This window comes from Talpa occidentalis, unplaced genomic scaffold (genome assembly GCF_014898055.3).
Source record: "Talpa occidentalis isolate TD23 unplaced genomic scaffold, MPIMG_talOcc4v2.1, whole genome shotgun sequence".
Classification (NCBI taxonomy): Eukaryota; Metazoa; Chordata; class Mammalia; order Eulipotyphla; family Talpidae; genus Talpa; species Talpa occidentalis.
The window spans coordinates 80,910,839-80,920,868 of NW_026555331.1; the positions used below are offsets into that span (position 1 = coordinate 80,910,839).

At 39.4% G+C, this 10,030-nt stretch overlaps 1 non-coding gene across 1 annotated transcript; it reads right to left on the bottom strand.

Annotated features, from left to right (window-relative positions):
* Positions 1-9,214: 9,214 nt before the first annotated feature.
* Positions 9,215-9,317, bottom strand: LOC119251736 (U6 spliceosomal RNA). Its single transcript, XR_005126591.1, has one exon. It is a non-coding gene; the product is annotated as a U6 spliceosomal RNA (small nuclear RNA).
* Between the last annotated feature and the right edge of the window lie 713 nt (positions 9,318-10,030).

The following is a 10,030-nucleotide window of genomic DNA, read 5'->3' on the forward strand; positions in this document are numbered from 1 at the left end:
GGTCTGCTATGCCATCTGGGTATCTTCGTGAGTGGGGATCAAACTCGTGCTGCAGTGGCTGCAGATAGCTTCGTAGGCTGAGTCTCAACCCCTTGCGCCACCAGGGAGGCCCAAAACTTTATAGCAAATTATAATTAATGAAAACAAGGTTTTTTATTTAGTCTCTAGCTTACAGAGAAACTCAAAGCTAATTTCATAGTGTTTTCACAGTTAGTTTTGTTCCATTTGCCCAAAATATGGTAAGGAATCACTTTTTTCCTCTAGTATCTTAGTTCTTGCTGCCATAACAAAAATACCATATTTGGGCTTTAACATTGGAAATTTATTTCTCACAGCTCTGGAAGATGGGAAGTCTGCCATCCATGTCCACTCTGACACCTTATTTTAAGCCTGTGGTAACTACTATTTCCTGGGTGTTCACCTTCCCTTTTTGTTAGTGATCACGTGGAGAGATGGTGATCAAGCAAATTCTTTGGTCTTCCTTCTTAGTAGGGCAATAATCCCATCATGCTGTTCCTGCTCTCTTGACCTCATTTAACCCTAATTATCTCCCAAAGTCCCTATCTCTAATTTAGTTTGGGTGTAAGACTTCAGTATATAAATTTTGGGAGTGGGGGCACAAATATCTAGTCCATAGATATTAGGTCTTAATCTGTAACACAGGATTGACAGCAAGATCATGATAATAACTTGCAAATTAGCACTTATCCTTCTCTATAGTCTCTGAAATTTCTCCCATCAATCCCTAAGGCTTTTTGTTTGTTTATTTGTTTATGTGCTTACCAGTGTTTCATTTGTCTTTGGTACTGACAAGCATATCCTTTGAAATCAGGGTTTCAGGAATGCTCCTAAAAGCCAGTTGCCACAACAGTGACCCCCTTGTCCACTGGTCTTGGTGACTTTCAAGGTCACCATAGCCAAATTGGAATCTCAACATTACTCATTAACTCATTGCAGCATGAAGAAATATCCCACATAAAGCACAAGGTCACTGAGCCCTAGTGCCATCTTGCTGTATCTGTGGTGCTGATGTCAGTCTCTGCCCTTTCTCCTGGGACTCTTTGAGCTACCATGTTCAGTCAGTGGATTCCTTTAGCAAAAACCATTAGAGCCCCACTATTATAGTAATTTGTGATTCAGATTGTCACCTATATGCAACACATAGGAACATACACACACAGGTTTGTTGTCCTAACAAAGTGACATGGTGCCTAGGATGGTGTCAGTAGGTACTCACTATGCAGAGCCCAGACCACTTCTGCCTCAAAACTCAGCTGGTGAGAGTAGTAAACACAGCTCCACATGTTCTGTTATGGTTTCATTGATCCCAAGGCAGCATTGTACTTATCTCTGTATCACTTAATCAGTCTTTTCTTTATAAATTTCAGTACAAACGACATTTCAAAGAGAAAAGTAAAGATCTATTGACCAAACTGGTCTGATACCAAGTTCAACCATAATTTCCTGCTGTACCATTCTTCATAATGAATTGTGTACATGTCTCATGCCTAAATAATGTGACACATACATACATAGGCAGGCAGATAGACAGACAGACAACATTTTTACTATGAAATTTTAGTATGATTATAAAAATGCTATATCCTACAAGTCAAAAACTAATAATGACAGGGTGCCATTATAAACCTAAATTTATATGCTCTCCAGAAATGGCCTTGATTCCCTCAACTTCATTACACTGTTGCTCATGTACATACTAAATTTGAAGGTGAATTTGAAAAACAATAGAATAAAGCTCATGAGCACAAGGGACTATGGTGACAGTTCATGGGTGATTTGGGAGTGAGAATTTTATGGGGATTGCACCTGAGGGGAGAAATCAAATATACAAAAATGAATAAAAATTAAAAAAAAAACTTTTTTTTTAAAGATTTATTTATTTATTTCTACAAGCACTGGGTACAATCAGAAGCGCGGGAGGGTGAGAAAATTCACCAGAGCCAGAGAGGAGAGCAGAGCAGGCAGACTGACGAAGTACCCTGCTGAGGGGAGCAGCAGGCAGCAGGAGAAGTCTACGCACCATGTGGGACCCTCACCGGGTGGCCCGGGATTGAACAGTTGCTGCAGAAGCTGAGGGCAGCTTCGCAACCCAGCGCTCAACCGCTGCGCCACTGGGGAGGCCCAAGAAATAAAATTTTTAAAAAACAGGAAAAAAATAAAACTCATGACATTCCTGATGCATGCTTTCCACTAATTTACTTTAAATATCCCCTTTGGGGTGTGAAATGCTAAATGCTAACTCTTAGAATCAATAATTATGACTTTTTAAAATTATTGTTGAAGTAGCATTAAGTTAAAACACAGTATAGGTGCCAAGAGGACCATTTTCTCACTGTAGCCACCACCAAATGTCCTGCCCAGTCACCATCCACCAACAACGAATCATCCCCCTCTTCCCAGTCACTCCACCATGTTCCCCTCTGTAACCACTTTCTCTTGTTAGTCTCTGGGGTTTTTTTTCCCCTCTCTTTATATTTCACAAATGAGTGAAATCATACAGTATTTATTTTCTCATCCAAACTTATTTTACTTCACATAATCCCCTCCAGCTCCATCCATCTTGTCACAAATGGCAAAATTTCATCTTTTCATGGCTGAGTAATATTCCATTATATAAAGATGCCACATCTTCTTTACCCATTGTTGGGTACCTGGGTTGTTTCCATTTCTTGGCAATTGTGAATAGTGCTGCAATAAAAATAGGGATGCATACATCTTTTCAGGTTGGTATTTTCATATTCTTTGGGTAAATATTCAGAAGTTGGATTACTAGTCATAGGGTATTTTTAATTTTTTCATTCAGGTATAACCTCAAAAAGTTTAAATTTTTTGAATTCAGATATAGGTTCAGCTATAAGATCATATAGATAGATAGCTACTTAAATTTGAACACATTCCTTAACTCTGCATTTTCAGATATCAATTAATGTTCTCGATATCTCATTTCACAGATTTACAGATTTCCCTTGACATTAATCATTGTAACTTTATTTTTTGCTATTTTTGTCTTTTAATATTCATTTTTTATAGGTCATTAGTCTACTACTTTTATTATGAGTCTATCTTTTAGAGTGAGACGTTTTCCTCTCATATATTTTCTTGTTTTTATTTAGTATCTTTTCAGCTTAGGGGAGTTCCTTTAGCATTTCTTGCAATATTGTGTTAGTGCCACCAGGGCTCAGGTATGTGCTGAGGTATGCAGGATCCAGGTGGGACATTGCCATCTTTGCTGCAGTGCATGCAGTTGGGGGATGACACTGACACTGCTTCTTCTGCATTGCATGCTGGCCAGGGTGATTAATGGCTGGCTACAGGGGTGAAGCTAGTTTGCCAGTGGGCAGATGATGGTGAATAGGCACCTGGGCTATTTGTGTGCCATGGATGGACCCTCTTATTTGGACCTTCACCCTGAGGAGGGTGAAGTTTTTATGAGGATTTACTCTCAGGGTCTGATGGTATGGAGTATGAGTTCCAAAATGGTCCCCACCACAACCACACCATTATTGGCAAGATTGCTAGAGATTGCTAAGATGACATCTGCCTGTGACTCCGTATCAGGGTTATTTCCTAATGTTTCTTGCTGGCCAGGCCAGCTCTATAAGGATAGTATCTGGGATTCCCTCACCTATGTTCACGCTTGTATTATTACTTTGTGCCCCAGAGCAAACAATCTGCTTTCAGTCCTATTGAGTTGGTTCTTAGTTTCTGTTTTTCCTCAACATACCTGTACTCATTACCTTCCGGTCTTCAATGTAAGGGCTCCAGAGCAGGATGAACTGGATCATAGGATTGGGGTGCCAGATATTAGATACAGCTTTCCTCCAGGCTCTAGGGGCGAAATCATTCCTTAACTTAGAGGTGTCTTCTTTTTTATGGCTTATTGCCCCATGATGGAGTCTCTTCTTTGGCAAGTACATTTCTCTGCCTCTCCTAGTTTTCTTTTTTTTTTGATCAGGATGGTCCTTAATACTATTCAACTACTCAAAGTAGCTGAGGTAGCCAGCAACTTTCCATAGTCTGGTCAGGAGAGGCCAATTTGATTCTGACAACAAAAAACATTTGTCCCCTTTTCTTGTGGAGATTTCCCAGTAGATCTTTTTTTTTTTTTTAAATAATAAATTTTATTTTTATATTCCCCATACAATTGCAAACTGGTTCAACCACTATGGAGAGCTGTGTGGAGATTTCTGGACCTACTAAACATAGAGCTTCCATATGATCCAGCAATTCCACTCCTAGGTATTTACCCAAAGGACACAGAAACATCAATTCCAAAGAACACCTGCACCCCGATGTTTATAGCAGCACTGTTTACAATAGCTAAGCTTTGGAAACAACTCAAATGCCCAAAAATAGATGACTGGATCAAGAAGATGTGGTACATATATACCATGGAATATTACTCAGCATTCAAAAAAGATAAACACATGCAATTTGCAGCAACATGGATGGTGCTGGAAGGGATCATGCTCAGTGAAATAAGCCAAAAAGAAAAAGAAAAATACCGAATGGTCTCACTCATAGCAGGAATCTAGAAAACTTAAATAAGGGACCAGGAAAATCTCCTAGTTTTCTTGATGCAGTCTATTAAACTTTGTTGTGGAGGGTCTCACTGGTGGCACAAAGGGTTAAGCACCACACTATGAAGCAATCGCAGCCTCTACAGCATGAGTTCGATCCCCAGCCAGGGAGCAACCCACATGGCGCAGCAGACCTCTCCTGGCTCACCCGCTGCTCCCCTCAGCAGTGTATTTCCATCAGTCTGCCTGTTCTGTTTCCTGCTCTGTCTCTGGTGAATCCTCTCACTGCCCCCTCCTGCATCTCTGGCCTGTGCCCCAGTTCTTGTATGGATAAATAAATAAATCATAAAAAAAAATAAACTTAGTTGTGGAAACTATTTTTTCCAGATTTCAGGTTTGCTTCTGTGTAGATTAGTCTATATTTACCTACAGATGAGCTGAGCTAGTATAAGGAGGTAAGCAAAAGTGCTCCCATTCCAGTACCTTGCGGGTCACCTCCCCATTAATTCTGACTTTTAAAGAAAGCTCCTGAGTTGAAAGAGTCCCATGGGCAGTATCTGAGCTCCAGAGAACACACTGTCCTGCTTCAAACCTTGCAGTGTCTCTCCCCAGTGTCTGAGGCAAGGCTGCTTCCTTGCTCAGTGTCCACACACTGAATTGCCTTTATGACCCAAAGCTCAACAATTTGCTGAGAGGTATGGAGTAGGAGGAGATGGATGTCTGTTGAGGGGGGGAATGAAGTACTGTACCCCGAGGATGCCACTGCAACTTTGCCCTACTTCCCACCCCCATGGAGCATGGTCATCAGAAAGAAAGGCCTAGTTGGAGAAACACTCTTCAGTACTTACTCCTAAAATAAAATGTGGCAAATTCTACCAGGCTCTCATTACAAAAAAATTGCAATGTTGCATTTCCATCTGTAGTTTTATTTCTATCTCCTACATCATTGGCTTTTTTTTTTTTTTTAATATCAATCAGGAGGTAAATAGGAACTTTCCTGTTTGAACTCAGTCAGGGCTGAATTTATTTCCTAGGTAATCTAATTTTATTAGAAAAAAAACTCAGCTCTAGAATTAAAAGTGGGTTATAGCAAATCTCTTGAGAATCTGAATTTTGTATCTTATTTGCTTCTTCAAAGTTTACTTCCAAAGTAAATTCTTTTGAGAAGAGAGAATGCACAAAGGTGCAGAATTCAACATCCAGTCACGGCATCAGTACTCACAGCAGCAAATCTGTAGCAACAGTGGCATGAAAGTGTAACTGGTCATTACTGTCATAAATCTTTATCCTGTCACTTTGTTGTTTCTATCATGCCAAGTTAGGATCAGTTTTGTAGTACATGTCAGTCTCTTTTCCTGAATTATATGGACCCTCAGCATTGACTCCATCTTCCAATCTACGGCCATGTAGTACCTAGTAAGTACTAGAACATTGTGGCTGTGCTGTCAGTATTTTATTTAAAAGAAAATTAAAAAGGAATTTCTGAAACTGCATGTAAACTGCCTCTTAGAAGCAAGATATAGAATTGCTAGTCCAGGGTCTGTGCCTTTGCCTGGGTCTACTATGGTAGATTTTATTAGATTAGATTAGATTAGATTAGATTAGATTTGATCAGATCATGCACCACCTGCCCCAGGGAATGTCCTGGGGTGGGGGGGAACCCAGTGTATTTCTACACCCATTAGGACTCTTCAAAGGTATTTGAGGGGTGCAAACCTAGATGTCCCCCTTTTGCTTCCAAAAGGAAGAAGTGTTCTGCTTGGTAGAGTGTAATTAGAGATCTGATGGAGCTCTACCCATATTAAGAACTTATAGCCCCTGAAACTGGGGGAGACTTCATAGTCTATTAGTCTGAATTTGAGTCCCTTTTGATTCCTATTTGTATTACTATGAACACCTAACGTTCCTGTACTTAGCTTCTTACCTACAAAATGGAGAAAATATTACCTTCTTTTCTCTGGGTTGTTATGTTTATAATCTGAAATAATAGTAATAAAGTAAAAATATTGTACATCATAAAGCATTATCCAAATGTAAGATACCATTATTACTCTCTTATCTATAACATATTTATATAAGGTACCAGCAATCTTCCATCAGTTACTTCAATAGAACAGGTACAAAGGATAATTTTGTATTAGATGCAGAATTAAATGTGAACCCTCCCATCGCAGTTTGCACTGGGTCACATATTGAGATAAAAGAATATGAGGCACTCCCAGCAAATGAAGCACCGAGTGAGCCCAATATCCAAACTACCTGATCCCAGTTAGGAGTACCAAAGGCATAAAAGAAAAACCCTACCAGTAAAACCATAATTGTTTATTGCAGGAGGGTATGAGTTAAAAGTCCATAAAACAAATAGCCACATTTTACCTTTACATGTAACATAAACAAGAGTTGCGGAGAGGACAGACCAGGAAGCATTCTGAAGTTCCAAGAAGACTCATGGGTGTCCTAAGACTACAAGAACAGGACATGGTCTAATACAGAAAATGTAGCAGCCCCTGCAGCAACCCCAGACTAACTGATGCCCAGAATCCTTCCCAAGCTAGCTCAGATTTACTGTGACTCCTGCTATTGTTGCTATAATCAAACTTTCTCACAGTTTTCCCAGCTTCCTTCCACTCCTTGCCTTAAGCAATAATGTTCAATCTGTCCGCTTATCATATGCGTTTCCTTTTTCATGAAGAAAATTCTACACTTACAGGTTGGGGAATTGGTTTGTACAGAAAAGCATTCTCTACATTTTCTTCTTGGTGTACTTAGTAGAAAATAGAATCAAAATATCTGAGGAATATCTCAGTTGAGTTGACAAAGGATAACACCACAAACTGTCTAGTTGTTGTGAGCCTTTTTGAGGGCTATCTAATTTGGGGGACAAGGGGTCTACTTTAGATGACAGTGGAACTGTACTAACCCCACAGGACTAGAAACCTTAAAAAAGTCCAAGTCTCCATAACTTTGTTGGGAGGCATCTTTCTACAAATTATGCAAATTGCCCAAATGCTTCTTTCTTTGATCACAAAAACATTCTTTATATTCTGCCTGAGAGTCAGAATCTGCACCTAACAGGAGTGTCAGTAAAGCATCTAAGAATGGAGGCTTCTGATCTGTAATTAGCATTCTCCCCTGCTGTAGCCTCCCTGCATGCCTGTGAAAGAAGTGCCCGGTCTCCCCCATGATAGATACCAAGGCTGCAGCTTTCCATAGGATTTCTATTCAACACTTGGGGCCAGGCATATAGTTTCAGGTTCCTTCATTTTTTTTATTATTCAAGCGTTTTTAAAGTATTAAGTTCTTGTCAAATTAATGTGTGAACAGGTAATATAGAGGATTACGATTGTTAGAGTACAATGAAGGGGTACCCAGTGACCCTAATCTCTGAAGATGTGCATGCTCTAAACATTCTGGCCATCTGTGAGCACAAAGGTAAAGGAAACAGAATCCAAAATGAAGTCAAGATAATAGCTGCCATTGACTCTGCCAAGGACTAGGAGCAGGCTCACCACGTTTTATCCAAATGTCTCTTCCAAGTATCTCTTCTAAATCCCTGTACATGTTTCTCCTCCACCTATTTCCCTTCATCTGTCTTCTGTCTCTAGATCCACCTTGCACCTACAGATGGTTCCCCATTCAGGAAGTCTGGTTCATAGCATACTAGAATTTGTAATCCAAGGTGACTGCACATAAGTGGGGACAGGATAAATGACAACTATTTAAAGTCCCTCCTCCTTTCACGTAGTGTTTCTGTAACATGATGAAGTATAAAGTGTGCTCTTAAAGCTAAGGACTTTTGTAATCTAAAAGTCAGGATAGCAGTGCACCATCTGTTTGGCTCACCATTAAATCTCAGACATGATAAATCTCCAGAAAATACAGATTTGGGCAGGTGTTTGGCAGGTAAATTGTCTTAAAAAAAAAGAAAATATTTCATTTGTCATGCTCCTTTACTACTCTTACCATAGAACTGTAGGTGACACTTCAGGTGAACTCTCTTTAATTTATACCCACCAAACATATCTATTTAAATGTACAACCCAAAAATTATATCTGCATTATAATGCAGATATAATTTTTGGGTTAGACATTTATATATATTTGAAGACGAAATTAGAAAAAACACTTTATATGCTATGAAACATATAATTAAAAAACCCATCATGGACAGCATCACAATATTAAGAATCCTGATGTACCTCTTTCTTTTTCTCCATTTAATAACATTTATACCTTCTTTCAGTCTTCATTTTCTATACAGTTTATCATGAACTTTGATGAACAATGAACAGTTGGCTTTGGGGAAATTTGTTCTCCTCTAGAATGGGCAAGGACTAGGATATTGGCTCTAGGCATGTGGTAGATGGTCAGCAGCATCCAAGTTGGGGGACATTCATTCACAGATCCTGAGTTTCAGCTGTTGTAGGGAAGTGAAATCTGTCCTCTCCCCCAAAATGTCTTATGGCATGCAGATGATTTCATATGAGCAGCTTCGATGTCTTTGTGGAGTTTGCCTATTTGTAACACATGTTTACATGAGTAAAGGAAAATATCTCCAAGGGCATCCCTCATTCTATTGCCAAGAACTAATCTCCTTAACTCGTATAAATGGAAAATTTAAAACTGCATAAGGACCATATTCTTGTTCCCTGAGCCTGTGCCTTCTTTGGTGACTCTTCATGGCTCATACCACCATTTTGCATGTCATCCTGGCTCAGAGGCCATGCTAATCCTTTCTGTATCATTGCAATTTTGGTATATGTGCTGCGAACGCAAGTATATGCCACTTTTTTGTAAATTCATTCATTTTCACTCATAGTCTGGAAAATCATGGTGATGAGTTTTTTGTTTTGTTTTGTTTTTTCCCTCTGACATGCCTACTGATCAGCTCTGTTGCATTTCCCACTTCTGGCATATGTGCTTGTCTTATCCACATCAGTGTGTTCTGTTTACTGGACTCCTTCTAGTGAACTGGGCACAATATAGCACTGGGAAAAAGTGGAGTGAAAGAGTCTATACTTCTCTATTATCTTTTCACTGCTACAAGTTTTGTTTTGTTGTGATCTTTTATTGAAATTCACTATCTGATATCCAGAAACAGAATTAAATCCAAATGCTCCCTAGAAGCAGTGTGAGTTGTTGCCAGATCATGGTGAGTTCTGGAAATAGGAAGGTATCTCAGTGCAGAGACAGCGATCATGGGAAGATATTCATGAGTCAGCTCCTCACAGGAACTGCCAAAAACATGTAAGTTTGGGTTTGGGGTTTTCAGTGAAGAAAAATTGATGTTTGGAAAGATAGGTGAGGCAAAGCAGCCTTTCTGTTTCTTCTCCTTAATTATGGTGAGGTCATCCCTTATCATGGTCTTTGCTCTTTTTTTTTTTTTTAATTTGGAATACTATCTACCTATATCAGATCATGAATTTTCTTTCACAGCTTTCATACTCAAATTTCTTCTCAGTGATCCTTTCTTAACTAGTTAAAGCATC